This window comes from Daucus carota, chromosome 1, assembly GCF_001625215.2.
Source record: "Daucus carota subsp. sativus chromosome 1, DH1 v3.0, whole genome shotgun sequence".
Taxonomy (NCBI): domain Eukaryota; kingdom Viridiplantae; phylum Streptophyta; class Magnoliopsida; order Apiales; family Apiaceae; genus Daucus; species Daucus carota.
Genome location: NC_030381.2, coordinates 3,119,599 through 3,146,774, shown reverse-complemented (window position 1 = coordinate 3,146,774; position 27,176 = coordinate 3,119,599). Strand labels below are relative to the sequence as shown.

Here is a 27,176-nt window from a genome sequence, read left to right as displayed (position 1 = left end):
TTGATGGTGATACAAAATATCAAAAATAAAATCTACCTATCTACATTACTTTTTTTGTATAAAAATCACCATTTTCAATTTCGGATATTGAAGGAAAGTTTCAAAACCTCATTTTTCTATATATCAAAAATAAAAACTAACTAACTTAATAAATATCAAATCAGAATTTGAAATTTCTTTTCAATTATTTTGATATCGAATAAAACTTACTTTTTTTCCTCCAATTTTCTGAAATTTTTGGATGAAAAATATCAAAAATAAAAACTACCTTTTTTAGTTTCGGGTATATTAGAAGCAAGTTTTAGAACTATCATTTTCAGTATATCAAAAATAAAATCTACCTACCTTTTTCTGTATCAAAATTATTGAAATAAAGTTTCGAATTATATTTTTAATTTTGAAAATATCAAAAATAAAAATTACCTTTTTTCAGTTTCGGAGATATTGGAGGAAAGTTTCAAAACTACTTTTTCCAATATATCAAAAATAAAAACTGCCTACATTAATAAATATCAAATTAGAATTTAAAAATTCATTTCAAATATTTTGATATACAAAAAGACTTACTTTTTTTTCCGAGACTATGATCATATTTATATCCGAGACTATAATACATATTTTAATATTTAAATTTAAATTTATTATTTTTTTTATAAATGGACTTATTATCATATATTTTAAAATAAATTTGCTTAAATATCAAAACTTTCAACATTTTTTAAATTTTTAAACTACGGAGAACTTGATCCATGATTTAGTGAAGAAAATCAATTCAAAATAAAAACAGTCAAACGTGTTTATGAACAATCACAATAACAGTCCATCACTTAAAAAAAGCCCATTCCCATTATTCAGATTAAACCCTAGCCCATCACTTAAAAAAAGCCCATTCAGATTATTCATAAGAAACCCTAGCCCATATGTTTTAGGTATAAAATCACCTGTAAACTCCTCGTGCAGGTTAAGGCGGCGGCTTCCCAATTAGACTAGGGCACACCGCGTCGATCGATAATAATCGTGCGTGTTTGAGTGTTTTCATAATTCAGTGCTGAATCGCTGGATCGATGTTTCAAAATCGTTATGTTATCCATTTCGAAGCCCAAAAACAGGTATATATTTCGTGTTTTTAAGCCCTAGATTTCTCAATTCCGATTGTTTTATAGCTAATTTATCTGATATGAAACTCGCTAATTATCGAATTTTTTGTTTCAGTAAATAATGAAGAAAATGCTCCAGAAAAACAAAACTATGTTCTATTACTGCCTCAGTGGGTAAAATTCTGATCTGTAATGAAAGGCTTGTTTAATTGACTAGCTAAATCTCATTTAATTGTAGTCTGTTTTGAACATATATGCGATAACTGGGAGATCGTGCCCTTGATTGTGTTGGTTAGCTGTATCGTATTATTTTATGATTGATTGTGCCCTTGATTGTGTTGGTTTGCTGTATTGGAATATTTTGTCACTGGATAGGGGTAATTTGTGATTAGTTTTGAACGACCTTTGGTAATTGTGGTCTGTTTTGAACATATCGTGATTGTGTTGGTTAGCTGTATTGGAATATTTTGTGTTAGTTTTGAGCACCCTTTTTCTTGTAGTATAATGTAGAAGTTAATTAGAAAAGGAAACTATTTTTTGATTCCGTATGTCTATGGAAATACTTTAGCTTTCTATTGTTGTAAGAGATCATTGCTTGTTGGATAGAGATGATAAAGAGAAACCAAACAGTCTTGAAAATTAACAATGGATGGGCATTAAGAATCCAGATATTGTGATACTATTTTGTGTTAGTTTTGAGCACCCTATTTCTCGTAGTATAATGTAGAAGTTAATTAGAAAAGTAAACTGCATTTTGATTTCTGTATGTCTATGGAAAGCTTTCGATTGTCATTAGATACCATTGCTTGTTGGATAGAGATAATAAAGGGAAACCAAACAGTCTCGAAAATTAACAATGAATGGGCATTAAGAATCCAGATATTGTTGATACTATTGTGTTATATCTTGTTGAATCACATTTATTTAATTCAAAACACTGTGAGAGGATGCATCCAAGCGGCACTATCTTGCAATTTGTGATTAATTATGTATGTAGCCTGTGCATTTACGTTTCACTACTAGAAAAAGTAGAATAGACATCGCCTATTAGACATCAGTTGCTCCTGGAGCCGATGTAAAAGGGTTTTCTCACATCGGTTTTGAACGACTGTTGTCTTTGGTTAATATACACATCGGTGTTTTAGAAGAACTGATGTTATAAGTCTGTTTTAAAAATTTAAGAAGCGCGCGTTTCCCGTTTTCCCCCCTTAGCCAAATAATTCATTCCCTCCTAAAAATTCCCCTCGTTTTTTGCCTTAGCAAAATCCCCCCCCCCTTTATTTTTGATGTGGATCAAAAATTAAAAATAAAATCAAAATCAAAATCAAAAACATAAAACATAAACATAAAACATAAAACATAAAATCAAAAATCGTAAACCACTGCTGTCTCTCACTCGATCTCCTCTCTCACTCGATCTTGTCGACCGAAGAACTCACTCTCACCTCACTGCTAAACTCACTTCCCACTACTGTCTGCTCTCTCTTGGCTGTCTACTCTCTCTCTTTGGGCTGTCTACTCTCTCTCTGTCGAAGTTCCAGTCGGGAGTTAAAGGTTAAAAGTTAGAGGGTCGTCGGAGCTCAAGTCGGAGTTCAAGTCAGAGTTTAGAGCTAATTCGGAGGTTAAAGTTTGAATTGGGTAAGTTTTAAACCCTAATTTTAGAATTGGGGGTTTCAATTTGAAACCCTAATTTTTAATTTGTAATTAGTTGAGTGATTGTTCTTATCCTAAATTACTAATTACTAATTAACTCAGGGACCCAGAGGTAGTTAAATTATGAAGGTGAGTTTTGAGAGAGATGAGTATAATCTAATAACTGTTTGTTAATAGTCTTGTTTAGCCTTTTGACAAATTTTTTTGATCTGTGCAGCATCGCTCCACCAGAACAAAAAATTGGCTAAATCATATGAAGATTGTAACAGAAAGTTTTTGGGCATGAATAACTCCAACACAGGGTAACCTTATATTCTTTTTATGTTTGTTTTCCAGTGTTTGTTGTATAGTTTTTGCTTGCTAGTTTGTTATATTAATCTTTCATTCAAGCTCTGTTACTGAATTTGATGTTGTGGTTCATAAATATAATTCAGACATAAGCAGATGTTGTCAGGAAAAGGAACTGAAGATGCTTTCTCCATTTCTTTTAGTTTTATTTTTGTGACTCTCTAGTAGTTTTTTATTTGGGTCCTCTTTCTGTTGTAGACTTATAAATTTCTGTTGTAATTAATCTCTGTTACTGAATTTAATGGTGTGGTTCATTGACAGATGTGGTTCGAAAAAGGAACTACAGATGCGTTTCCAATTTTTAGTCTTGTTTTGAAGTTTAAACTCTATAAATTATTTATTGCTGAGTAATTGTGTTCCTTTCTTTTACTTGCATCTTATTTTGGGGACTAGCTCCTGCATTTACTGAGTGCAAATGTTTGCATTATAAGTGTTAGTATGAGACTTTTTATTTGAGTTGTTATTCTGAAAAATAAACCTGTTTGCCACATTAACAGTTATTACTTCCTGCAATTGTTCTCCTTTCTCTTTGCAGGCCAAAGTCTTGTACTAGTACTGGTCGGGAAGGGGGGAAAAACACTGTAGAGCTCGCTAAAAAAAGGTGTGGTGTTGAGTATATGAGTGCACCTTTTCTTTTCTTTGACCTTTATTACATATCTTTAAATTGATAAAAATATCATATTATAATTATATATAAATTATAGATGTGCATTAAAAATTTAACATCAAGATATAGATATCGGTTTCAAATTAAGAAACGATGTCATACGACATCTTTCACATCAGTTTGAAACCGATGTTAAATGAGGGGATCTTTAACATCACCCACGAAGACATCGGTTTCTCTTTTTCATAAACATGGGTTTTTAACTGATGTTTATTGACGTTTTTCTAGTAGTGTTTATAGGTTTCTGTATGAACTTTATTTATTGTGATGACTGAAAGGACATAAATTAGTATTGAAGTACTCTCATAATTGTTAATTTTTTAATTAATGCGTAGAATATGTAATTTATTATGTCAGGTTGGCAAGGAATAAAATTAATTTTACCAAAATTGGCACCAAGTGGACAAAGAGAAATGCCAACATTTCTCGAGATGGTAGTCCTCACCCTTCGCTTGATTTTTGTATAACGAAAAAATTGGTTTTTATATGTACACTCCCTACAATATATGCAAAATTATGAAACTTCCATCGTTATTTTTCTAAGATATATTATATGTCCACTGTGCCTGTGTCCAGTGTTTGTGTTTATGCAGCTGATGAGGTAAAAGAACCTAGAGGCTGGCACCACCTCTAGGAATTTCCGACCTTGTTCCAAAGCACAAGGATGAGTTCCATCTTCCCTCAGCGAGCTCTATGTAGGTGGCTAGAGTTTTGTGCTGAGCTCCTAGCCGACCCTGCCATAAAACAAACTCAATACAATCTTATTCACGTAAAGATTGTTTTTTCTTTAATAATAATTGGGAGATGTATGACTCATAAATGGTGAAGGTATGCTTATAGTTAAGTTATAATGTACTTGAAATTTATTAAATTTTCTAGTATGAAAGTCACTGATTTTCACATTCTTCTTTGCAGTAAACAAGGAAGATGATTTGCAGTAAACAATGAAGATGATGCTCCAAAATGATGAAAATCAATTATCTAAGGACCGCGAATTGGTAGTAACCATATTGTCTTTTCTTATCCGTATGTAAGATCAGGGCTCAAAAGACTTAAAATAGATGATGTTCAAGTAACCATTAAGTTACTTGAAGTATTTCTAGTATTTGTCTTTTTATTTAGTGACCTGTATAATGTATATAATACGCTTGTTTGTGTGTTAAAACAGGATTCTGCATTTTGGAACAGTTATTCATAATTTACCAATTTTCTTCTGGGTTATGTAGCATTTGTTTAGGTGCCGAAGCTAGATGTTTTTGTGATCTTATTGATGGAAGAACATAAAACAATTTATTGTTGATGAATGTACAAGCGAAACAAATTTATTACAGTTTAAACAAACACAAACAAAATGATTAGAATTTAGATTAGAGTTTAAACAAACACAATTTCCTTTCTCGTCTAAAATCAATGTCAATAACTATATATAAATCGTTTTATAATTTCATAAGAATTTCCTTATTTATATTTTAAATTTTTATGAAATAGATTTTCATGACTCATTTTGTAATTTTCCTATTTTTGTTAAAATTAAAATTTTAATTTTATCTAGAAATTTTTTCATCAAATTATTTAAGAAATATATTTTATAAAACTTTAAAATACATACAGAACTATCTCTAAAAAAAACAAATTAAATAAAATCTAGAGAATAATAAATAATATTAATATTACTCGTTTTGGATTCTTTTATTATTCCCGAGATTTATTTATGATCGGACTAAATCGGTTTCGGATTAATTTATACCTGCGATCGCACTGTGGATCTTCCAGAGAAGTTCGTATATACATTCATTTATGCACGTATGTATATTAATGTATCAATTATATCAAATATTTATCATGTAGTTTTTTTTATGACAATGGTGATTTTAACAGATATTAAGAAAATGAAAGGTTTTTTAAATTATCAAAAATTATCTTAAATCTATTATGATTTGGGTGTTTTTGAATTAATCAACAGAAATATTAATCTAAGTAAATAGTCTTAAATATATATTATTTTAATAAATAATTGATACTATTGTATTTTTATATTCTTTATATAATTTTAATATAATATTTAATATGGCTGTTTGGAATTTTAAATAATTATAAATTTATATTATAAATTAAATTCGATTATATTATTGATGAGAAATAAACCCTAATCATATAAAGAAACTCTTCTAAATATTATATTAAATATTTCTCATCAATTTGATATGTAATTTAATGACGGTAATTGAAAGTGATTCAAACCACGAAATATCCATATATTCGATTATTACATTTTAATATAAATTACATGCTAAATAAGATAAATCTAGCAACAAATATTTAAAATTAAATTATAATTTTTTAAAACCCTATACCTATATTTGATGGATTTCAATTAATTTAATTTAATATTTTTAATAATATAATACATATTTTTCAATTATAATTTATTATTTTTTTATAATTAGACTTATTAACATATATTTAAAATTAAGTTTGCTTGAATATCAAAATTTTCAACATTTCAAACTTTTTAAACTATAGAGAACATTAGCATATAAAATTTAGCGAAGAAAATTAGCATGTAGTCACGGAGCTTTTCACCGTCATCTAATTCAAAATAAAAAAACAATCAAACATATAAAATACATGTTTAACATATAAAATTCTGAACAATCACACTAACGGTCTCGTGTCATTCACTTATCAAATCAAACGAGGCCCATAAAATTCTACTATCATAGTTATATAAAGTAACTCATAAAAAGCCCATCACTTACCCCATCTTATAATTTATAAAAAGCCCATTCCGATTATCCAGAAGAAACCCTAGCCCATCACTTACCCCACTTATATTTTAGGTATAAAATCTCTTCTAAACTCCTCGTGCTAGGGCACGCCGCATCGATCGATAATAATCGTGTGTGTATGTATCTATTCGAGTGTATTCATAATTCAGTGTTGCTAGATCGATGTTCAAATTCTTTATGTTGTCCGTTTCGAAGCCGAAAACCAGGTATATATATCGTTTTCTTAAGCCCTAGATTTTCAATTCCGATTGTTTTATAGCTAATTTATCTGATACGAAACTCACTAATTATCGCATTTGTTCTTGCAGTAAACAATGAAGAAGATGCTCCAGCAAAACAAAACTATGTTCTATTGCCACCTCAGTGGGTAAAATTTTGATTTCTGTTACGAAAATGTTTAATTGACTAGATAGATCTCATTTAGTTGTGGTCTGTTTTGAACATATATGTGATAACTGATAGTGATCAGCTTTATTGTGTTGGTTAGCTGTATCGGAATATTTTATGATTGATTGTGCCCTTGATTGTGTTGATTGGCTGTATCGGAATATTTTGTCACTGGATAAGGGTGATTTGTGGTTAGTTTTGAATGACCTGTGGTAATTGTGGTCTGTTTATCGTGATTGTGTTGGTTAGCTGTATCGGAATATTTTGTGTTAGTTTTGAGCACCCTTTTTCTTGTAGTATAATGTAGAAGTTAATTAGAAAGTAAACTACCTTTTGATTTCTGTATGTCTATGGAAATACTTATAAGAGATCATTGCTTGTTGGATAGAGATGATAAAGGGAAACCACAGTCTCGAAATTTAGCAATAGAGATGGGCATTAAGAATCTAGATATTGTTGATATTATTGTGTTATATTTTGTTGAATCACATTTATTTAATTCAAAACACTGAGAGAGGATCCGTCCAAGCGGCGCTATCTTGCAATTCGTGATAAATTATGTGTATAGGCTGTGCATTTACGTTTATAGGTTTCTGTATGAACTTTATTTATTGTGATATCTGAAAGGACATAAATTAATATTTAAGTACTCTCATAACTGTTAACTTTATAATTAATGCGTACAATATGAAATTCGTGAAATATTGAAATTCATTATGTCAGGCCGGCAAGGGATAAAAGTGATTCTACCAAACCTTGCTCTAAGTGGACAAAGAGAAATGCCAACATTTCTCGATATGGTATTTTCACCCTTCGCTTGATTTGTGTATAACAATAAAATTGGTTTTGCATGTACAAACTTCTTACAATATATGTAATATTATAAAATTTCTGTCTTTATCTGTCTAACAAACTTTATATGCCCATTTTGTCCTATGTGTTTAGTCGTGCCGCTGCTTCATTTGGCGCAAAAGAACCCAGAGGTTGCCACCACTGCTAGGGATTCCTTGTGACTCGGCTAACTGAAATAAGAGAAGAACTCTTCATCTGAGCAAACAATTGCTGAAGGTTGATCTACTTCCTATTTAATTCAGTAACATATAAATGATGTCTCTTAAATATTACTATGCAGTGACCAATATATATTAGTTTGACCTTTAGTTCTTGCTTCTCTTTCCCATACATTTATATCATTTTATTTCAAAAGAGACATGATAAGATTGTTGATAGGAACCAATCATCATACTGGTTTTTGTTGTCTATCAGCGAGCTCTATGTAGGTGGCTAGAATTGTGTGCTGAGTTACCATGGACCCTGTAATAAAACCAACTCAATACAATCTTATTCACGTGAAGATTGTCTTGTTTAATAATATGTTTGAGACGGATGGCTCAGAAATGTTGAAGGTATGCGTATTATATAGTTAAGTTATAATGTACTTAAAATCTATTAAATGTTTTAGTATGAATGTCACTGATTTTCACATTCCTCTTTGCAGTAAACAAAGAAGATGATTTGCAGTAAACAAAACAATGAAGATGATGCTCCAAAAAGATGAAAAACAATTATCTAAGGCCCGCTAATCCTCTAATCTGCTTGTTATCTACTATTATGAAGAAGCTGCCTACTTATCTATTTAGTTGAAGATAAAACAAACGCAGCACATCGTGGAACTTCTGAATTTAAAAGAATCAAGTTTAAATCTAGCAGTGTAGATTGGAGTAACCATATTGTCTTATTCTTATTCCTATGTAAGATCAGGGCTCAAAATACTTAAAATAGATGATGTTCAAGAAACCATCAAGTTACTTGAAGTAGTTTTAGTATTTGTCTGTTTATTTATTGACATTTATTGACCTGTTAAAATAGGATTATGCACTTTGGAACAGTTATTCATAATTTACAAATTTTTTTGGTTTATATGTAGCATTTGTTTAGGTGCCCATTTTGTGATGTTATTGATGGAAGAACATTAAACATTTTATTATTGATGAATGTACAAGCAAACGATGATTAGTTAAATATAATAATTTTAAGAAAATAGAAAATTAAAAATTAAAATATAGATGAACGAACATTTTTCTCAGCTCACGGAGGACAATTTAAAGAAATTATAAGATATAATATCTTAAAGATGTTTGTAATCATCTGTATGATTGAGTGTAATACCGATGAGAAAGTTAGAATGCTGACATATAAATTTGTTATGAAACAAATTGGTTAGAGTTTAAACAAACACAGTTTCCCTTCTCGCGTCTAAAATCAATGTCAATAACTATATATACAAATCTCTTTATGTCAATAACTATATATACAAATCTCTTTATAATTTTGTAAGAATTCTCTTATTAATAATTTAATTTTTCATAAAATATAATTTCATGACTCATTTTGTAATTTTCCTGTTTTAGTTGAAATTGAATTTTTAATTTTATCTAGAAATTTTTCATCAAATCATTTATAAAATTATATTTTATAAAAATTTAAAAAAACATACAGAACCATCTCTCAAAAAATAACAAGTAAAATAAAATCTAGAGAATAATAAATAATATCAATATTATTCGTTTTGAATTTTTTTATTATTCCCAATTAATTTATGCGTATGAAGTCGGTTTCAGATTAATTTATGACCGGATTAAATCGGTTTCGGATTAATTTATGCCTGGTACATCAACCACATGACTTGTTCTAGTACATGACAGTCAATTAACTTGTCATCTCCAAACCCTAATCCCCAAATCAAACTACACACATCCATGGCGTTACTCAGCAACGCTCTCCGGCAAGCCTTCATGCCGAAGCACGAGTACGACAATCTGAGCGAAGAAGACAAAGCGCTGATCCAATTACAACGCCCCGTCTTGATTTCCCTCTTGTTGTGTATCGTGATTGTGATCGTTGTGTCCACCTCGATTAGCGTGAAGATTGTGTTCCCGGCGAAGGACGGGAAACGCGTGTTTTGCCGGGATTTGAGGATTCAGCCGTTGTCGATAAATGTGAGCTCTGGTGGCGGTGGCGGCGGGGAGGATGTGTTTCCCGGGGCGTTTTATTTGACGGATCAGCAGACGGTGGATTATTATTGGATGGTGGTGTTTATGCCGTCGGTTTTGGTGTTTTTGGTTTCAGTTGCGTATTTAGTTGCTGGTGAGGGTTTTCGAGTATGGATATGTGGATTATGAAATGTGACTTGTTTTATGTGTGTGTGAGTGTTCGTGTGTCTAGTAGTTATGCAATATTGAGTTGTCTAGTTGATTTACGAGTTTGTGGATTATGAAATGTGACTTGTTTCATGTGTGTGTGAGTGTTTGTGTGTCTAGTGGTTATGCAAAATAAAGTTGTCTAGTTGATTTATGAATATGTGGATTATGAAATGTGACTTGTTCAATGTGTGTGTGTGTGTGTATGCATTAATGTGTGTAGTGGTTATACAAAATTGAGTTGTCTAGTTGATTTACGGTAATTAGTGTGGTTTATGAAAAGCATGTTTTAAAGAAATTTGATGTTTGAGATAGTATTTGTGAATGCTTGTGTGGGTATAAATTAAGGGTTTGTGTATTGCTTGAAGTCGTTTCAGACTTGTTTTTGTGTTGGTAGTGCAATCGTGAGAATGATCGGATAGTTGATGGTTCTATGATATATGATTGAGGTGTGAAGAATGTGTTGTAAGTTGATTTGATGGATGTTGTCCATATCTTTGGGTATTGTAGGCAATGCACTAAGTGTTGTGTCCAGTGTTTGTGTTTATGCAGCTGATGAGGTAAAAGAACCTAGAGGCTGGCACCACCTCTAGGAATTTCCGACCTTGTTCCAAAGCACAATCCATCTTCCCTCAGCGAGCTCTATGTAGGTGGCTAGAATTTTGTGCTGAGCTCCTAGCCGACCCTGCCATAAAGCAAACTCAATACAATCTTATTCACGTAAAGATTGTTTTGTTTAATAATATCCGGGAGACGGATGGCTCATAAATGGTGAAGGTATGCTTATAGTTAAGTTATAATGTGCTTGAAATTTATTAAATTTTCTAGTATGAAAGTCATTGATTTTCACATTCTTCTTTGCAGTAAACAAGGAAGATGATTTGCAGTAAACAATGAAGATGATGCTCCAAAATGATGAAAAACAATTTTCTAAGGCCCGCTAATTTGCTAGTAACCATATTGTCTTATTCTTATTCCTATGTAAGATCAGGGCTCAAAAGACTTAAAATAGATGATGTTCAAGTAACCGTTAAGTTACTTGAAGTATTTCTAGTATTTTTCTGTTTATTTATTGAACTGTATAATGTATATAATAAGCTTGTGTGTGTGTTAAAACAGGATTCTGCATTTTGGAACAGTGGTTCATAATTTACCAATTTTCTTCCGGGTTATATTACATTTGTTTAGGTGCCGAAGTTGGATGTTTTTGTGATCTTAGTGATGGAAGAACATAAAACATTTTATTGTTAGATGAATATAAGCAAGTGATGATTAGTTAAATATATTAAGAAAATAAAAAATATAGATGAAAATCTTAACGATGCTTGTTCAAAATATATAATTCATAATATAGAATATCTTAACGATGTTTGTAATAATCTGTATGATTGAATGTAATACCGATGAGAAAGCTAGAATGCGACATATGAATTTGTCACGAAACAAATTGATTAGAGTTTAAACAAACAAAATCAAATTGATTAGAGTTTAAACAAGAACAATTTCCTTTTTGTCTAAAATCAATGTCAATAACTATATATATATATATATATATATATATATATATATATATGTTTATAATGTTGTAAGAATTTCCTTATTTATATTTTAAATTTTTATAAAATATAATTTCATGACTCATTTTGTCATTTTCCTATTTTAGTTGAAATTAGTTGAAATTAAAATTTTAATTATATCTAGAAATTTTTCCATCAAATTATTTATGAAATTATATTTTATAAAAATTAAAAATACATACAAAATTATATCTCAAAAATAATAAATTAAATAAAATTTAGAGAATAATAAACAATATTAGTATTATTCGTTTTGGACCTTTATATTATTCCCGATTAATTTATGCGCGTGATTAAGTCGGTTTCAGATTTATTTATGACCGGACTAAATCGGTTTCAGATTAATTTATGCATGCACTGGGTACATCAACCACATGACTTGTTCTAAGTACTCCCTCCGTCCCAGGGACACGGAGATCAGGAAAAAAGGTAAAAAATGAGTAAAATTATGTGAAAAGTGAGTATAGTGATAGGACCCATTTATATTTAATTATAGATTTGAGATAGTGAAGAAAAGTAGTGGGTGTAATAGTGTTTATATTATTATAGAATGAAGACAGTGGAAGAAAGTAGTTGGTGTAATGATGTTTTATATTATAAAAGTTTACTACTTTTGGAATGTATACAATTGGTGGGACGTCCCAAAAAGGAAACTGTATACAATTCATTGGGACGGAGGGAGGACATGACAGTCAATTAACTTGTCATCTCCGAACCCTAATCCCCAAATCAAACAACACACATCCATGGCGTTATTCAGCAACGCTCTCCAGCAAGCCTTTATGCCAAAGCACGAGTACGACAATCTGCGCGAGCAAGACAAAGCGCTGATCCAATTACAACGCCCCATCTTGATTTCTCTTTTGTGGTGTATCGTGATTGTGATCGTAACTTCACTTGTTACCCCTATAGTTGAAGTTTGATGAATGGGAAGATATATCTGTTTTTAAGGTCTGCCAAGCGCTGCAATCAAATTATTTACAATGACATGAAATCAACTGATCGGAGTGGCAACAAATCACCTGGTTACATATTGTTCAATTGCATCTTTAAAAATCTTTATAAGTCTGATTAGCAAATAACTAGCTTTTGTCAAGACTGCATGGATTTTGTACAGGCAGCAGTAATAAATGCTGTATCTTGTGGCAACACACTAGAGATACAAATGTACATTTTTTTTTTGTCACAAAATAATTTCTCGTATAACGAATTGTATCAGAATACAAAATCCGTCGCAAGGAGTTCTTTTCGTTCAAGAAAGTTTACCATCTAACCCTCGGACATGCAGAGATGACCGAAGACACTTAGACAATAAAACTTTAATGTTCGATAAGAAAACACCATAAGAGGTCCCGCCATTCTATCTTCCGCTCGCGTACCCTGAAAAAATAAAATACAATAAAAACATAATAAGTTCATACATACAACAAAAATAATAAAACTATCTAAAAAGTAGAAAAAGAGTTAGCAAACTCATAAATAAAAATATGAATATAATATAACTTTTAAAGAATAAGGAAAGTAAAAACAAAAGTTTATGTAAAACAAATCATTAAAAAATCTACACCAAAGAGATAATGAGATCTCTTTGGTTATATACATAATAAAATATAAATCCTATCAAAAAATAACTGATAATTATGTCAATAAATATTTAAAATATAGATAAGAAAATATATATAATTAAAATCTGAAAGCATAGTTAGGATATATCTAATCAAATACAAAACAAAATCTTGATAAACAAATTTATCACGATTTTAGCTAATCACAACATAAATTTGGTATACACCAATAAACCATTAATGGTGCAGTAATACCTCATTAATGCACAATAAAGCCATCTTTTATGATCCCCATGAATAATGGAATTCAAGTACAATAATCGGCAATAAAGATTCTATCAATTAATCTTTTAATAAAACACAACAATTCAAATTAAAGAAAGGTCAAAATCCAAAAATGAACAAATTTAAAAGAGTCAACTAGTCATTCAAAAATAACCAAAATTAAATTCTACAATTACTACCATTAAAACCTAACCATATCCAAAATTACAAAGCTAAAACTAATATCACGCAATAAAAATAGTCAATCAGAATAATCTAATCTAATATTACAACGCGCACTAATTAAGTCACCACTACACCACTTCCACCGCCACCATCCAAGAATCGCACACAATCATCAAGAGCACTAGTGAAAACTAAGAGACGAACGTGAACATGAAGAAACAGAACACATAAAATGTAACTGATTATATAATATAAGATTAATAACACATATCCAATATGCTCAAATTCGGACTCAAATTCGGACAAAATAGATAAAAAAGACGGAATAGGATACGAAACAACCCAATTATACATAATCATGAAATATGAAAAACAATAAACAATCACATAATTATAATCATATAATTTTATGTTTTGAAAAGATCACACCTGTTTTTCTAATGTATTTCTGTAGATCTGAGCCATGACAATCTTGAGCACTTTGAGTCGGTCAAAATTAGTCATTTGCGCTTTAAGCTGGATTTTTCCCACTCGATGATGTATTTTGCTTGAGATTTCTTCCCCCTCGATGATGTGTTGTGGTTTGTGCCGGAGAACTCTTGATTATAAAAAGTTTTAATTCCAGGGCATCGATTTGGACAAAAGGGGATTGGACGATGAAAGGGATGAAGTGAACAGAGAGGGGAAGAGATACAAACGTACATATTTATTAATATACAAATAGAGAAACAAATGTAAAGATCTTAATCAAAATAAACACACATACACTCATATTAAAAAACTAACATGAACCAATGAGATATAGAAACCATTAAAAATCAACTAGTTTATTCAATTCACCAAAACATCTGAGTAAAGAAAATCCAGGTCTGTTCATATTTTACCGGTAACAATTAGTTAGTTAGGATATTGAATAAGAACAAGAAATTTATGCTCACTAGTTCTCCACGAATTTAGGAAGCTTGTTGATTGGATACCATATACTAAAACACACAATTTCTACTCTATACTGTGACTATTTTAATGTCATTAGCCTAATTCACAACTTACGAAAAATGCTTATGGAGTATGTAGATTCAGGATAGGTAAATAAAAGATCAGGGAACATGTAAAGCTAACAACCATTGTATCTTGTTGAATAATGAAAAGCTAACAAACACTGCATTGTATCTTGTTGAACATTCCTTCTTGGAGCAAACAAATGATCTATGGCCGACTAACATTCTAATAATATAGGTTTTGGTATCTGGAGGCTTGAACTTTCCGAGCCGATAACAACAATTTGTAATCAGCTTGGTTCTTTGCATATGACACAATCCGTAACAAATCCCCAATTATTATTTTTTATTCTGGTATTTGGTAAATTTCGACTTAAATATTTGTTATTGTGAATATTGTAGTTTCATTTGGGCAATAGGACCGACTTTGACTTTGTTGTCGGCAATGCACAAACTAATGAGGTTGGTTGGATTAAATCTCTTTGGTGTTTTACCATATTGTTGCTTAATAATGCATTTGAAGGATGGGAGGTGATCTTTAATTGATGTAGCAATGAAAATGAAAAACAGATTACATGTTTGTAATATTGATATGCGATTATGCTTGTCTGTGCTCTATTATGCTTGTTTCCGCTCTAATGTTGGATGTTAATATGCTTAGGACATTTTATTCACCATTATCCTACAAATGGAGTTAAGGTGTTGAAAAGGTGAAACCTCCAACCGGTAGCCAATATCTATGTTAATGGCTACTCCAGATGGCTCATATGCATTACCAAGCCGTTGATGTTCGTAAGCTAAATGAGTAAGCCTATCCCTCCCTTCCTTTCTCTTCCTCTATCTCACAGGCATATTTCTGTACTCTTGTCTAATCAGTCCTGTAACAGGAAGATTCTGAGTGAATTAATATTTTGCATTGGTTTTCGGATAAAGCGGCTTTTGAAAATGAGATTTTGTATCAGTTAAGTTGATAGTCTTCCACTATGAGATTATGTATGGGTTTCTTTGCCTAATAATTGGATTATTGCTTCATAGTTCGTACTACCTTTGTTTCTTTCACAAATTTGATTATTTTACTTTAGCATGCTGGATATTTATGCTGTCCTTGTTACTCTGCATACTGTAATGTAAATGTTCATGTTTTGCTCTGTCAATTTAATATTTTTATTCACGGCAATGTTGGTTTTAACCGATATCAAGAAAATGAAAGGTTTTTTAAATTGTCAAAAATGACCTTAATTTATTATGATTTTGGTGTTGTGATTTAATCAACAAAACTGTTAATCTAAGTAAATCTCACCAAATAATGTTGTAAAATTTTGTATTTGGCAATATCAAACTTTTCAAAAAAGAAAAGAACAAAGATATTTTAGCTAATTTGCTTGTTTACATATATCCATAAATTTTGTGGTATAGTACTGTTATTTCACTGAGTGATCAAAAATGGGATAATAAAATTTTTATATTAATAATTAATATCTTATTAGAATCGCATATAAACGAATATAGTGAATCCCATCTAAACCAAATCTGATTAGAATCACATGAAAACTAATATCAAATATAAGAGCATCTCCAACCATTAAAAGCTTTTGGCTAAAAGATGAGTTGGCATACTTAAAATAAAAAAATTTAGTCAACGGCTCGAAAAACTCAACTCCAACCATGCTAAGCTGTTGTCTATAAATTTAGCCAACCTCTTATGGATAGCTAAATTTGTCGAACAGGTCTTGCAATCATTTATTACCATATTGAACTGATATATTCTATTTTAACAATCTAAAATATTAATAACATACTATTTTTAAATTATAACCAACCAATATAGCAAATACCACTGAATGAAAATGTCTTAGAGCATCTCCAACGGCGTTGGCTATAATGGTTGGCTAAATTGGACCAATAAGACATTATGTAAAATTTGCTGAACCTGTAAGACATTTTGCTTCAATGGTAATGGCTACATTGATTGGCTATAATTTAAAAATAGTATGTTATTAATATTTTAAATTGTTAAAATATAATATATCAGTTCAATATGGTAATAAATGATGTATAATCTTCTTACAGATTTTCTTACAGACCTGTAGAGGTTCGACAAATTTAGCCATCCATGGGAGGTTGGCTAAATTTATAGACAACAGGTGAGCATGGTTGGAGTTGAGTTTTTGGAGCTGTTGGCTAAATTTTTTTATTTTAAGTATGCCAACTCATTTTTTAGCAAAGGGTTTTAGATGGTTGGAGATGCTCTTACAGGTTTAGCAAATTTTACATAATGTCTTACAGGTCCCATTTAGCCAGCGATTATAACCAACGTCGTTGGAGATGCTCTAATATAATCAAATTTGATTAGAATTCGAAAATCGATTTGATTTGATAATAAAATATGTGAATCGGAAAGTTAACCCAAATAAAATCGAAATACTAGATTTTTGATAATCCATAATCAATTATATCCAAATAAATATTTACCTGAATTAGATTATGGTTCGAAGTACATGATATTCGGGTATTTTCTATTTAAAATTTATAATTGAATACGTAAATTTTTTCTATGTTATTTTTTAACATGATTTGATATTATTCAACCTACTACCAAAATCATCTTAACTATCTTCACTGGCTTGGATCAATCTTATCTTATGATATATAATAAATTTTTAAATAATTTTTGTAAATTATTAAGACTAGTTAAAATGCGTATAATTTAACTATAATTTATGGATATTGACTCATGTGATATATTTTTTATTTTTTATTTTATATATTTTTTAACGTAGGAACCCCGCTCCCTTCGGGACTCGAACCTATGAGTGTGTGACCAAGAGAATACATGTCCCCTCTTTAACCAGCTGAACTAACCCTTGCGGGTACTCATGTGATATTTCTGTTTGTGATGAGGTGTTTAACTGCGGTGAGTACTATTTTTCGACAAAAAATATTCGCGACTCTTTTTATTTCATAAAAAGTATAAAAAATATATATAATTATTATGTGCAAATTTATAAAAATATGCTATAAACCTTGATATAAAGAGGATAAAAATTCCTTGTTATTGATTTAATAATGATATTTTGTTTGGAAAAATACTATGTACCTCAAAATTCGTCTTCAATTTTATTTTTCCCAAACCACATGACGGATTTTAACTGGGTGATTTATATACATATTTATTATTATATAAGTAATCACTTAACGCTAAGCTAACAATGACATATTTGTTCTCAATTCTCATTATTTTATCCTAGCCTTTCTACTCTATCTACCGACACATTGTATAAAGGGAGTTGGTCCCTGACATATGTATGCGAGGAAGCCTTAACCAACACACTGGTTTATGACCGTTCGATGAATATTCAAGAGTCATGATAGCATTTTTTAAGCACAGAACAAGTTATGTCCGGCGTTTTTTAATCATGGACATGGTCATTTTTCCTGTCCAACAGTTAAAAAGCGTTGAGGGTCTTTCTTCTTGCGCCGGACATATTTTGTAATAATCCTCATCACTAGATCCAATGGCCAAGAAGCTGTGGTCCTGAATTATGTATACTGTATAGCATGTACCTGGACCCTTTATAAAATAACTCACGAAAAAGTCCATTACTCATAAGAAAGCCCCTGACTTATGTATGACATGTACCTGGACCTTTTATAAAATAACTCACGGAAAAATCCAATACTCGTAAGAAAGCCTAGGCCTTTTAGTTAACCCAGTTTATTTTTAGGTATAAAATCACTCGTCGTGTAGGTTAAGGCGGCGGCTTTTCAGTTAGATTAGGGCATCGCCGCAACGATCTATGATAATCGTGTGTGTATGTATCTATTTGAGTGTAAAGTGCTGAATCGTTTCGTGATGCTATCTGTTTCGAAGTCCAAAAACAGGTATATATGTTGTGTTTTTAAGCCCTAGATTTCTCAATTCTGATTGTTTAATAGTTAATTTATCTAATTTGAAATACACTAATTATCAGATTTCTTCTTGCAGTAAACAATGAAGAAGATGCTCCAGAAAAACAAAACAATGATCTGCCTGATTGGGTAACATTCTGATACTTGTAATGAAAGGCTTGTTTAATGGACTAGCTAAATGCCATTTAATTGTGGTCTGTTTTGAACATATATGTGACAATTGGTAGTGGTCGGCTTTATGCTGATGATAGATCGTGTCCTTGATCGGAATTTTTTGTGGTGTGTTTTGAACATATACGTGGTTAGATTTATTGATGGGTTTTGAATGCTGGTAACTAACCCTATGATATATTGTGCCCTTGGTTGTGTTGGTTAGCTGTATCGGAATATTTTGTCATAACATAAGTGGGTAATTTGTGTTAGTTTTGAGCGCCCTTTTTCTTGTACTATAATATGGAAGGTAATTGAAAAACTAAACCACATTTCGATCTCTATCTATGAAAATACTTTCTCTTATTGGAGAGATGATAAAGGGAAGCCATAATCTCGAAATTGAATGATTAATGGTCATTAAGAATCCAGATATTGTTGATAAGATTTTATTGTATCTTGTTGGATTACATTTATGGCCTGTTTGGGAAATTGGATTTCATTTGAAATTTTGGATTTGATCTAATAATCTGTTTGGGAATGTGGATTTGGATTTCATTTGAAATCCAGACATTCAAATATTTGTATAAATTTGAGTGTTTGAAATGACAACTTAAATCTTGTCATTTTGAATGAAATGCATGTCTCCAAATGGCCTCTTATTTAAATTAAAACATCGAGGGAGGATCCATTTGAATCAGCGCTATCGTGCAATTGGGATCAATTATATATGTATGTTGTGCATTTACTTTTATAAGTTTCCATATGAACTTTATTTGTTGTGATATCTAAGAGCACATATATTAATATTTAAGTACTCTCATATCTGTCAATTTTTTAATTAATGCATAGAATATGTAATTCGTGAAATATTGAAATTCATTATGTCAGGTTGGCAAGGGAAAACAGTAGTTCTACCAAACCCGCCTCAAAGTGGACAACGAGAAATGCCAACATTCTCATTGCGAAATTCCCACTTTGCTTGATATTTGTCAGACAACAAAAATTATTTGTTACATGTACAAACTTCATACAGTATATGCAAAATCGTGACATATAATCTTTATCTCTCTAACAAGCTTTATATGTCCAATGTACTCTTTGTGTCCAGTGGTCATGCAGCTGATATGAGGCAAAAGAACCCAAAGGCTGGCAACCCATTTAATGAAATTGCACCTATTAAATGGGAGAAAATTTGTGACCACTGCGAGGGATTCCTTGTGACTCGGCGAACTGTGTGCGAGAGAACATCAGAAGAGCACACAATTGCTGAAGGTAGATCTACTTCTTACTTAATTCATTAACATATAAATAATTTCCCTATAATTATGCATTGACCCAAATATATTAGTTTAACCTGTAGTTCTTGCGTCTTTTTTCCCATACCTGTATATCATTTTATATCTAAAAAGACATGATAAGATTGTTGTTAGGAATTAATCATCATATTGGTTTTTGTTGTCCATCATTGATTAAATATTAAAAATTTGAGAATTTAACTTTAAAGGTGTTTTCTCTTAGCTTTTAATCTGAAAACACTTGCAATACCACTTGTACAAAAAAAAACCAAGAAGGTAATATGAAAATTAAACTGGCTTCTACAAAGAGAAAGATAAAAGGAACGAAGCAGCACATCGTGGAACTTTTGAAATCGCAAGAACCGAGTTAAAAGTGATAACCTTTTTCCATGCAGTTCTGCATATGTATTCTTTACAATATTGTCTTATACTTATTCCCATTTAAAATCAGGGCTCAAAAGACTTAAAATCGATGATGTTCAGCACGTGCAAGTTACTTGAAGTAGTTTTTATATTTGTCTATTTATTTATTGAGCTAAACGATGTATATAATACGTGTTTGTTAACACAAGATCGAGTCTGCACTTTGGAATGATTTTTCTTAGTTTACCAGTTTTCTACAGATTTCTGTAGGATTTGCTTAGGTGCCAAAGTTAATGTTTTCGTGAAGTTATTGGTGGAAGAACAGAGAACATAGTATTGATTAATGTACAAGAAATTTATAAAATGAAAATTTTATTATCATATCCTTCCGGTATCGGTCTGAAACTGCGAATTGATAAATATATTAATTTAGAAAATTAGGGAATTAATATAAAAATATTAAATTTTGGTATGTATGTAGAAGAATCAAACATTTTTATCCGCACCACTGAATTGGCGAGAACAATCTACTTCTATATATAATAAGCCAACCACGGGAAAAATATGCCTAAATAATACTTGTGAAATGACAAGTATACCCCAGTTATTTTTTAATTACATTTCTGCTAAGACCTATTAAAGGAGCTTAACGCTTCCACTTTTGTCTGAAAGAAACTGGTACACCGATGATGTTCTTTTTATCCTCGTCCCAATACACGGTCCCAATTATGCGATCACAGGCCGGGCATCTTCGTCGTGCTGTAGGGTAATTTATAGCAAAAAATGTAGGAATTATATGCGAAGAACATTTGAGGTGTTGTTTGATAGGGATAGAAGTAGAAGTATATTAGAGTTGGAAGGGTTTTATGTGTTTTTTTACGGTAATGTAATCAGCTTATGTTAATTGTTATTGTGGAAATGTGATATATATTTGTTATTTTGTGTATTCTGTTTACTGTGTTCTGTTCCTAGCCATAATTTTTTGGTCGTTAATTAGTTGTTGAAGTATATAATTTTGCTCTTATTTTAGTTATTTGGAATGGTGCATTCTGGAGATTCTAACTTGTTGGCAAGTAATTTGTTATTATGACTTATAGTGCAAGGGATGATTTAGTTAAAAGTACTCCAATGATAAAGTTGCAACTATATCCGTGCTTGTGCCAGTTTATCTGAAGTAGTCTGATATGTACGGAATTGGATTCACTGTATATGATTCACTTCCTATGAACTATCCCACACTCTTGGTGTAGAAGGCATCGGCATTGTTATTATTATTAGGAGTCGTAAACAGGGATTGCATTCATCATATATTATACCCTAAATTGATAGAGCTGGGTGGAGTTTTGAAAGAAGGTGAGTCCTTAAATAGTGATATAATATGCGGTGCTTTACTTTCTGAGTTTCATAATCTTGTCAGGTAATATTATTCTTTAAGAAGCACCGTGATTAGGAAAGAACGTAAGATGTCAAATATGCCTCAGGTTCTTATGGGAAACACCTACAGACTACAGTTCTTGGATTAATCAACTTGATAGGATATTATACAATTCAAGAAGAAGATGGATGTCTAAAAATAAATTAGCTCATAAGTCAAACAATGTGGAAATAAGGAATGTTACAATTTATTTCATGGACCATAATCAAAACTAATCTAATGTCCATATTTGATGTAAATATTTTGTTACAGGCGAAAGCATTGGAAGCAGCTATGAATGACATTAATAACTCATTTGGAAAAGGAGCTGTAACAAGATTAGGCAATGCTGGTGGATCTCTTGTGTATGTGTTCAAATACTATTAATGTAGACTTCTTCCAATTCTATTTGCATTTAATAAACGCTGTTCGAAATTTCGAATGTTCTGTCTGCAATGTGAACTTTTCCTTATCTTTCTTTAAATCACTTCGATAGAAATGAACAAGCACACACTCTCAGTTTTCATTACTTACAAATTGCCCTGTTCTCCAATTTGGTCTACTGCAGTGACTCTTTTCCAAGTGGCTGTCTGACATTGGACATTGCATTGGGTGTCGGCCTTCCTAGAGGAAATATTGTTGAGGTAAGAGACTTTATGTGCACACAAATATCTTGTTCTATATGCTCTCTCCATCTCATTTTAACTGCTTTTGACTTTTTTACATGTATTTTAAGGTGTTAAGAAAATCACATCTAAACATAATAATTCTTTATAAAATTCATATCAATTAAACGTTTAGAATCTAAACTATTATTTGGTATAAGAATTGAATTTTTTTATTCAGTGTAGATATTATTTTTTTGCATCTCAATATACGTGTTAAAAAGTCAAAGTCGGTTAAAATGTAACCGGGACAGAGGGAGTATTAAACTTTCTGTCGTAGTATATTGTATAGTTTGGTTGAAAGTTATTAGTTTGTGATATATCTTTACTTCTTTTTAAAGGTATGTTTTCGTACACACTTTGAGGTATTGTAAAACAAACTCAGTACAATCTTTTTCACGTGAAGATTATCTTGTTTAATATCCGGGATACGTATGGCTCAGAGATGGTGAAGGTGTGCTTGTTATATAGTTATAATGTACTTGAAAAATCTATTAAGTTTTCTAGTATTCAATTCACTGGTTTTCAAATTTCTTCTTGCAGTAGACAATGAAGATGATGCTCCAAAAAGATGGAAAACAGTAACTAAGGCTGGCTAATCTGCTACTTATCTGCTATTAAGAAGCTGCTGCTTGTCTACTTGGTTATTTCGTTGAAGATAAAACAACGCGACATATCGGGAACTTTTGAAATTGCAAGAACTAAGTTAAAAGCTGGCAATGTAGATGATTTTTTTCCAAGTAGTTGAACCTACCAATGTATTCCTTACCATATTGTCTTATTCTTATTTCTATGTAACATCAATGCTCAAAAGACTTAAAATCTAAGTTACTCAAGTAGTTTTTATATTTGTCTGTTTATTTATTTACCTATATAATGTATATAATACGTTTGTGTGATGACAGAGGATCGATTCAGCACTTTGTAAAAAAAATTCATAGTTTACATGCTACTCACTTGACGTATATGTAATTAATATTATTTTTAAAATTTTATACTAAAGAATGTCAAATCTTATATCTATATAAAGCAAAATCTCGGGCGTCTTATGTGGCGCTCTTTACGCTCTTGAATCAAAATCCCTGCTCTCTGCACTTTTGGCTATTTCTTTTATATTTTCTCTCAGCTTGCCTAGCGGTTATGTTCAGCCTGGGACTTGGACAGGCACTTCAGTTACCCGCTCCGTAACCGAGGTCTCTGTGCCTCCTCAGAGATTTACTTATAAATGGCCTTCTCTGGACAATCTTTTCACACCGGGGAAAGCCGATCGGCATGAATATGACGGATTCAGCTAGAGGGTCAAAGCGGGTATGTATGTTATTCTTGCTGATTTTCAGGGTTGATTTATGTTATATGATCATAGTCGTGGGCAGTTATCTCGTTCTGATTTATCCGGAGAGCATAGCAGCAGATTTTTATGTATGTGCAGTTCGTTGTCTTTATCAATTTCTATGTGTATTTGAATTGGTGTCTGTGTTTCATTAGGGTTTTGATGCTTAATTTATCGTGGATTTTGATTTTTTAATTGGTGATGATTAGGATAAAGTCTTAGATTTGACAGAGGCAAGGAAAGGTGAGGAAAATCCAGGCATCCAGCTGTATGCTCAAAAACAAACCTCCAGCGCAAGTGGAGACTGTTCTAAGTGACTGCTCCTCAGCAGCAGTTCACCAACCTAAGCGCAAGAGCCATCGTTACATTCCACAGGTGGTGATTATTTTTTTCAACTTATTTTTGGGGGACTTGTGTGTTCATGCCTTGCTAATAATAGTTGTCATTTGTTTCTTGTATTCACATATGAAATGTTTTTGCAGCTCAAGGTAATACGTAGTTGCAGCTTAGTCATTCCACATGCAATTTTATTTTACAAGCACTTGTGATTTATGATAGAAATCTTCTCATTTATTGTGTCATTTCTCGGACTTCAATCTTCTTTTCAGGGAGATCTTGTATGGGCAATCAGTTCAGACACGATTCATTCTCTCGTGGGACTCTCTGAACTTTTCTTTGTACTTCCGCTTATGAATTCAGGTAAGCTGAATTATTATTGCTGGATAGAATGAATTGATAAGCTTCTTTATCCTTGCTATATGCTATGGTAACTCTCTCCACATATGCACACAGCCACACACTTAACTAACTTCGTATCAGACTCTTTGAGGCATTTAATTTTTGCATCAACTAGCTACTATTGCTCTACCTGATCTTTTTCTGCTTGAAGTTGTTGGTTTTCTATAAGTTAAAAACTGTTAACTGAGTATCGAGGTGAATAATGAACTTCCTCCTTCGGGTTATTCTGCATTAGGTATATCTGATCCTTTGCGAGTGCCCTTGCAATTTTTTCCGGCATAGTAGCATTGTCTTTGTCTTTACTGCTACATATAGTAAGCTACTTGCCTGCTATATTATTTGGGCTTCACAGTTTGAGCTTGAAATGCTTGGAGGCACAAGTCACTTTCCCTAGAACAAGTCCTGTAAGTGGGCACAGTGTGAAACAGGAGTCAATGGAATTTTCAGAAATTACTTCTAAATATTATATATCTTTATGTATAATAAAGGATAAAACACAAGTTAATTATTAGAATACAATCTAATAAAGAATATTCAACCATTAAATGTATTAATAGCTAGCAAATTTGCAAGTAAGATTTTGGTGAGAAATGGCTCAATTCACCACTATGGTGCCAGCAAGTAGAAAGCCAGGTTATATTCGCACACAACGTCCTTTATCTGAGGCCACCAAGTCTCTACCTCTTTATACTGCTTTTCCCAACTGATGTTTTTAAATAAGTTGTATAACTTTGTTGTTCATTCTATGACGATGTGCCTAAGTTTGTCTGCTTATATATTGTTAGTTCGTAATCGTAATAAATTGTGATTACACATAGATATAGACTATTCTTGTAGAGATAAAGTTTAAGGTTTTAAAGAATATCTTTTTATTTATAAGATTGTTTTCAGTTCTAGGCCTGTGAGCTTTCAAGGATGTTCTTGCATTGGCGTCACTCGACAGGGCCAACAATTGAGCTGTTGAGAAACAAAAAAATAAAAGAGGCCTTCGAAGATGGTTTTAGGAGTTGCGTAAAGATTTTTATGGCCATTGATCCGAAATATATTGGGCAGACAAATTTGGCGAAGGGGTGGCCAAATGGATGAAAGAATTTTCTGTTATGGAGGCCGTTGTATTACTGAGAGAAATGCTCTGTGAAAGCGAGAGATAGAGCACACCTTTAAAATCCAATTACAAAAGAGGATGTTTGCTCAGAGAAAACAGAGGATGTACTTCAACTACTTTAACTTAAAAATTTATGAAATGTTTTGGGACTTCTTTTAGTGTGAGCAGCCTTTGAGGCTTTGCAAATTGTAGGATAATGGTGGACAAAAATTGTCTTGTCTTGATTAAGATATTGTATAAGCTGCTATTTATTTGGTTCTCAACTTTTAGACAAATGTGTTATCTTTAATGTAAAAGTTTAAATTTGCAATTTTAAAGTTTTTTATTTTGTTTTCATTCCTTCTTTCACCAGCTTCACATACCTCGATCTTTGATAACCTTTTTTCTGGAGCCATTCAACATCAGCTTGGTAATCTTTTCAAATTACAGCAGCTTAATCTCGGCCACACTGGTATTCTACAAGGTGGCATATTTGGTTGGTTATTGAATTTATCTACTCTGGTACACCTCAGCTTAATTGGTATCAGTATTGCCAAAGCATATTTTCCATTGTTATTGCTGACATGAAAATGAAAGAATGAGAGTGTGATATAATACTTGGAAGAAAAGCAGAACAGATTCCTTTTCAGGAAACTTTCCCAACTTGCAAGCAGTTTGGGAACTTGTGATAAAAATGATAATATAACAACTAATATTGTTATTTAAGATTATAAACAAACAGCTTATTTGTTTTGATAATGTGCTCCCAAAAAATGTTTTTCCTGACGCGTGGTCTTCACACCTATGGGGGTGTATTCGATTGGGATTTTAATGCATTGTTTTTAGTCTATGGATTTTAATGGATTGTATGGGATTTTGATTTTTTGCGGATTCTTGATGAAATGTCGCAGAGTTGATAGAATTTAGGTACAATGCTTCAAAATCTCATTGAATTTGGTGGGATTTCAAAAAACTTGAAATACACTGAAGAATGCCACAAAATCCATCATTTTATGAAATGAAAAAAAATCCATCAGCATTTGAATACCATCATATTTTAATGGATTTTAAACAATCCCAATTGAATACCATCGGATTTTAAAGCATAATTTAAAATCCCAATTGAATACCACTAGATTTTGTAGCATAGTTTAAAATCCCAATTGAATACCTCAAGATTTTAATGGATTTCAAACAATCCCAATCGAATACCCTCGGATTTCATGAATGCAAAAAAATGCTTTAAAATCCCAATCCAATACACCCCTCCTAGTTTTACAAATGTAAAAGAATATAGGAGTCTTAGTATGAGCTCCCAGTTTCCCATGCAAGTCAATATGAGAACTTTATATCTTCCAAAGTTAATTATGACGGTGATAAAAAGATGAATGATCTCATTTTGATGGTGATACAAAGATGAATGAGGTTTAAAGTTTAAACTATATATATTTTTCTATATATCAAAAATAAAAACTAACTTAATAAATATCAAAT

The 27,176-nt window shown here is 31.6% G+C and overlaps 3 long non-coding RNA genes across 8 annotated transcripts; all 3 read left to right on the top strand.

Annotated features, from left to right (window-relative positions):
* The first annotated feature begins 956 nt into the window (after positions 1-956).
* LOC108194710 (uncharacterized) lies at positions 957-4,587 on the top strand. Of its 2 annotated transcripts, XR_010289021.1 has the most exons (6): positions 957-1,109; positions 1,213-1,271; positions 2,968-3,052; positions 3,634-3,699; positions 4,123-4,199; positions 4,342-4,587. It is a non-coding gene; the product is annotated as an uncharacterized LOC108194710 (long non-coding RNA). The 2 variants fall into 2 exon arrangements; XR_010289022.1 differs by lacking the exons at positions 2,968-3,052; positions 3,634-3,699.
* A 2,047-nt stretch (positions 4,588-6,634) lies between these two features.
* Positions 6,635-8,854, top strand: LOC108200402 (uncharacterized). Its single transcript, XR_010289020.1, has 6 exons — positions 6,635-6,760; positions 6,863-6,921; positions 7,665-7,741; positions 7,942-8,009; positions 8,208-8,347; positions 8,440-8,854. It is a non-coding gene; the product is annotated as an uncharacterized LOC108200402 (long non-coding RNA).
* A 9,590-nt stretch (positions 8,855-18,444) lies between these two features.
* On the top strand, positions 18,445-26,036 carry LOC108204271 (uncharacterized). Of its 5 annotated transcripts, none has more exons than XR_010290257.1 (11): positions 18,445-18,613; positions 18,717-18,769; positions 19,682-19,809; positions 19,902-20,065; positions 22,139-22,230; positions 22,434-22,509; positions 22,872-22,984; positions 23,074-23,838; positions 24,070-24,235; positions 24,469-24,559; positions 25,490-26,036. It is a non-coding gene; the product is annotated as an uncharacterized LOC108204271 (long non-coding RNA). The 5 variants fall into 5 exon arrangements; XR_010290258.1 differs by having other exon boundaries at positions 18,446-18,613; positions 19,682-19,781; XR_010290259.1 differs by having other exon boundaries at positions 18,446-18,613; positions 25,496-26,036.
* The last annotated feature ends 1,140 nt before the right edge of the window (positions 26,037-27,176 follow it).